The following is a 6,040-nucleotide window of genomic DNA, read 5'->3' on the forward strand; positions in this document are numbered from 1 at the left end:
TTCAGCAGTGAGGACTCGAACCCTACATGTGTAGAACTCATGCCGAACTACCTCAGCGGTGACCACTTCGTGCCACATGGGTAGCACTCCTAACRGACTACCTCAGAGGTGACCGCTTCGTGTCACATGGGTAGAGCAAATTTAATGACCAAGTRCACCCCTACTCAACGGCAACAAGGTGGGTATGACAACCAAATAGCGCTATCCGCAAGAATCATAGGCTCAAAAGAGTTAATAGTAGTGTAAACAGGGACTTTACTCAACATATCAATAGTGTGTACAATTTAAATGCTTATAACAAGATTTATATAACGATATAAATCTATCAAACGATTTCAATCATGCTTTTCACCCCAAAACGAGAAATTGGTAAAAAGGGTCGTGAAACTCACCTTTCGATATAGAGCTTTGAAGATAAAGCAATGCGATCCGATTACYGGGCTAAATCAACGGTTCCCTATTAATAGGAATAACCAAAATCATTACTTATTGAATCAACTCTATCTATGGGGTTTAYTAAATCCTAAGTCCATAATTGTCCACTTTTGTTCCAAATAATTGTCCATAGTCCAAATATACATAATGTCCATATGCTCATTAAAGGGGGTTAATTCATACCGGAAATGTTGCTATAATCCCATAAAATATCAATTTTTACAATATTTATCCAAATCCAGAATTTCAGATTCTGGACAGAAACTTAGGTTACAAAAATGATCCAATAAAGAGACTTAAAAAATGAGWTAAGTTACTATCTTYTTATATGGTTTATAGAACGGAGTTATAGCCATCGTGACCAAATTTCATGAAGATTKGGTAAGAGATGATRCTTCAAATAAATCATGCAATGCAACTTATCAYAACTGAAATGGCAGATTGCACCAAGTTAGTAAAATACTCATAAACAGAGTAGTTCTACTGGGTGTTCTGCAAAGATTCAAGTTGGATTGGAAACCTAACACTTATACGAAACTTTTAARCTAAGAATCACTCATTTTGGATGAGTTGAGAGGAAGATATGACACCTTAAAGTCACATGCACACATCTGCCATCAATTGACAGATTGCACACCTAACTTATAAAAATCGGTTCATGCCCCAAAACATCGTATTTTAGAGTGAGACTGGATTCAAATGAACCCTAACTCATAAAAAAAAAGTTTTTGAAGAAGAATCATACATTAAGGACAAATAAGTAGAAAGATATTAATATACAAAGTAAAGGTTACCTACTGGTGGTTTTACATTTTACACACCTATAGATTTTAAGGTTTTTGGAGATCAAAACTCCATAATTTTATGTGATTCCACTTGAATACAACAGAAAATCCATAAAGATAACTCTCAAAAGAATATTCATCCTTTTTCATTGAGTTATGAGACAGATATGGTCGATGTAACACACATATACGAATCTGTCAAAATCGGACAGATTGCATGTTCATCTTAATTTARGAAAATGAAACCTCAAATCACCACCATTTTGAGTGAAWTCGGTGGTATTTGAACGCTATCTCAATAAACTAACATCTAGAAGAAAAATCAACAATTTTGGATGGTTAAMCAGAAAGTTATGACCATTCAAAGTAGGATTTACCTACTGGAAAATCTCATATGCGTAGATATAATGTTTTGAGCATTTGGGGGGTCAAAACTCAATGATTKTKAGTGAGACCAAATGCAATGCAACCCCAACTCAGTAAAYAWACKTTTAAAGGRAAMCTCATAACGTTTGAACAAGCCATTTAAAAGATATGGACGATTTTGKGCACATACASAKAATCTGTCAGCACCAAAAATTAAGTTTTCATGAAATAAACCACATAAAATCATGATTTCTTCCTATATCTTTGAGTTATATCATTTGGGTCATGGATTACCACCATCAAATAAAMABTTTTAMATGTTTTTGGTGTATAATCTCACCTTGAAACTCAAGATTTTCGAAACCCATGAAATARATGATGAAGAATGCAAGAAAATGAATTTTTCTCCCAAAACATACAAGAAAATGAAAAAGGAATGAAGGTATTACCTTGGGTGTTGTACGAGATTATGATTGAAACTTCAAAAATTTGCCTTGATGATGAAGATTGGAGTGAAAATCGGCTGGAATAGAGAGGGTGGAGTAAAGGATCTTCAATGTGACTCTCGGGTTTTCTAGGGAGAGAGAGATGAGAGAGTTTTGAATTTTTGAATGGAGAAATGAAAATAATGAAGAAACAAATGTATTTATATGTGGCCAAGGGAGGGAAATGGGGGAAAAAAGGCCAGCCATAAGGGCCCAAGCCCACCCTCACACATAATTTTTTTTTATAAAAAGGAAAGCCCAAAATGCACAAAAGCCCGATTTTTTTATTTTGACATTTTTCTTCACTTTAAAAGCCCACGATGACTAAATTTATTTAAATAGAAAGGTTTTATATTTAAAACACTAAATCTTAGTGTTTTATATAAATTGGGTATAAATTAGAGCAATTGGTACTGTATAGGACATTTCGGATAATTTCGGACCGGAACCGGACTTTCTAAGCAACTAYCRGAAATTCTTAAAATTTCTCAACTAAATTAATCTAACTAACTCCTAATCTATAAAATAACTTCAATAATACTAATATAATCTTAATAATAGCTAACTTGGGATTTCGAATTTGACTGCTGTCACATCAAGTCCCCAATGAAATCTGGTAATTCTTCATCGATGAAATCTTCAGACAAAGGAAAGGAAAAAATGAAAGATGTTGAATCTGCCAAAGACCTAAAATACCCATTTCCATGAATAAGCAACCACCAATTTCCATGAATAAGCAACCACCAATTTGAAACCAAACCCCATTTACTCCAATTTTGATATGAAATACCACAATAAGTAACCATAGCAATATTCATCAAACCATATTGTCAACATATGAACAATCTAATCTGCCTCCCATCAGTAATTACTGTGGACAACGAGAGCTCAATGCATATAAGATAGTATCTGATGCATTTGGTAGACCGAAACTGAAATGAAATATATCAAATGAATTAGAATATGTGGTCAAGTTTCGTCTTTTTGATATGTTGTGAAAATGTGAACAAGGAACATATTTGTATAACGAATGAAACAATTTTCATGTTTTCCTTTTTGCTGTTTTCTCTTTTAGACATGGACACCTTTTGTAGGCTTTCGTCTTGCTCTTCTTTCTTTTGTTGTTTTGCATTCGCTATATGAACATAAAAACAGGTGAGATGTGAAGTAGATATTGAAATGGATATTGGATTTTTAGATCTCCATTTACAAGCATTGTACTGCAAATCAAAATCAAAACCAAACCAAACAAATCTAGTAAATTTCATACATAATAGGGTCTCTGTATCCGTAGACTGTACGCCTGCCTTGAATAGAAAATAGACTGTTTCCGTAGAGAGCATAGAAGCGGTAATTCCCCGATCTATATCCAGTGCATTACATGTGTAGCTTGTACCTTGTGCAACAACAAATGGTGCACGACAGGTGAAACCATTATGCAGAAAGTTACCAATGAAAGTAATTTTTTTTAAAAACTTCAATGCTGCTACATGTTTTAATCTACCTACAACATGAAACTTCAGGAACAGAGATACTGGTTCTTGAATCATTCGTGTCATCAGCTCTTAATCTAATACAACACTGATGACCTAAATATATCATTGTGATCCTTTCTCTGTGTGTATATATACACCTCATAATGCTTTATTCGTCATCTTGCGCTGTGACATTGCAGTTTCGGGATCAAACCTCATTTCCCAAGTACGTGAGTAGAGCAAGTCCTGTTTCAGTGTCAGCACTTGTGGCTTCGCGTTGCTGTGTACTGTCTTCACATGAACAAGTTCTTCGTATTCTATTTCCTGAAATGCAAATCAAGTTTCAGGATTATTTATAAATACTAATTTTTTTGTAGAATCACACCTTGATTTTGCTTTAGTAAGACGTACCTTTGTTACATCAACAAAGGCATATAAACAAGGAGTTGGTTTCCCATTGACTTCAACAATCCATTGAAAAGCATATAATTATAGGCCATATCTATGTAGAGGACTCCCATATCCACACAAGTTCCAGCCACAACAGCTTATGTTCACTCTTCTAAATGTATTATTCGAGAATGGCCGTACAGTCACATTATCGAAACTGTGATTCTACACAAAAGGTTACAAATTTAGGCTCACATGCTACAGTATTCAACATATTTTTGACTAACATTTCAAATCGTAATGCATAAACAAAATAACTTAAGGATAGCTAATCCAATAATTTAGGCACTCTAACACCTCAACAATGACTCCAACACTTGTTTATGATTCAGTTCATCTATGCAAAGAACATATTTAAATATCACATCACTTGATCTAAATAAAAAATCCTACACCATTGAATCAAGAAAAGAAGAAGACCATACATACCCAAATAGATTTTAATTTAATGATTAAAGCTCTAGTTTAAAAACCCTGTCGTAATCCTAATCACATAGCAATGTGCACATTTAGGTCCTAACCACCAAGATATTGCTTTTATCCTAAAATATACAATGTTTAAATTTGTCCACCATTCTTTATGGCCAAAGTATCTAATTGCCAAGAGATTGTCAAGTGGAAATAATCAGACAACAAAATCATACAAGGGTCATAGATAAATCCTTCTAGAGAAAGGTTACAGAATTGCTAACATCTGCTGGTCAGTGATTGAAGATTGTATTGAACAACAAAAAACAGAATGCATAACCATTTGGGGAAGACAGGATATATAGAAAATGATGAAGATGATCAAAATTAAGAGTATGCGATCGATAAAACCTAAACTGAGATGGAGCCATGAAGAACCAGAATCCAAGAATACATCGACGTAGATTCTAAAAATGATGCAGATTCTAAAAACAGGAGGATATATCGATGTGAAACAGGAAAATGCATATGATGACAGTGATACTGTCAGTACAAACTTCAAATATGAAGGAAGTTTTCGAAAACAACAGTTGAACGATAACCACCGACTGAACACACAGTGATACATATCCATATGCAAGAGATACGAGTCGGGTTTTGACACATTATTGTATTTTTTGTAGAGAGATTGGACCAAGATATGAGTGGGATTTTGATAACCATGTTGTGTTACTTGAAAAATATTGGTTAAACATGCAGAACATGTTCGTAGCAATATTCACGTTTGCATGACTATTTTATATGTATAAGGTGTGACCAGAAATGCCCAAAAGACTGTTGTTGAAGTGCAAACTAATATTACCTCTACAGAATAATTGGAGTAATTTGAGTGCAATAAAGACTCGAGTAAATTGAGTGCAACAGAATGTATCTGTTCAAATACATGTAAACAAAAATTGAAGATGTAAAATAGATTACAATATCAAACCAAGCCACGGTGAATCGATGCACAAAAATAGGATAAAATCAGAAAATGGTGAATCGATGTGTTTGCAACGAACAAAATCAAACCCAAAATGGGAGAGAAAACCTTCGAGAAGGGATCGAAGAAAATCAAATAGAAAACCCTAAAATATCTACTTGATTTGTGTCTTGGTTTTCAATCGTGGAGAGGAGTGAGATGAATCGTATGAGAAGACGGATAGGACCACATATAAAAAACCCCCCTGCATCTCTGAGAGTATGAATCGTCGTCCTGAATAAGCTAAATCGTGATCTTGCACCTCTGAGCGATAACCACTGTTTTGGGAATTTGCGTTTGACATTGTTAATAATAGGGTTGTGATCTGTGAGAGGGCATTGATGGAGTTGTACCTTAAGCGGTTAAATTGGTAATCGATAGATTTAAGAATTTACCTCAATTTTTTTAATATGCTTTTATACAGAAGCATAGATTAGTTGTTTACTCTTGTATCGGGGTAGCATGTAAAAGTTCATTAAAATTTATTCAACTTTGAAATATCAAATTTTTTAAGATATTATAAAGCTTAAAAAATTTGTATTTACAGTAAATTCAAATAATCATTTATGCGAAATGTTGGTGTTAGTCGCTTCTGCAATCATTCGTATAAAAACA

General features: G+C 34.0%; 1 long non-coding RNA gene across 1 annotated transcript; it reads right to left on the minus strand.

Moving 5' to 3' along the window:
* Positions 1 to 3,581: 3,581 nt before the first annotated feature.
* On the minus strand, positions 3,582 to 5,711 carry LOC112502413. Its single transcript, XR_003067688.1, has 3 exons — positions 5,545 to 5,711; positions 3,958 to 4,161; positions 3,582 to 3,870 (listed from the first exon to the last, which is right to left on the minus strand). It is a non-coding gene; the product is annotated as an uncharacterized LOC112502413 (long non-coding RNA).
* Between the last annotated feature and the right edge of the window lie 329 nt (positions 5,712 to 6,040).

This window comes from Cynara cardunculus (assembly GCF_001531365.2).
Source record: "Cynara cardunculus var. scolymus isolate 2C chromosome LG 1, CcrdV1, whole genome shotgun sequence".
In the NCBI taxonomy this organism is placed as follows: domain Eukaryota; kingdom Viridiplantae; phylum Streptophyta; class Magnoliopsida; order Asterales; family Asteraceae; genus Cynara; species Cynara cardunculus.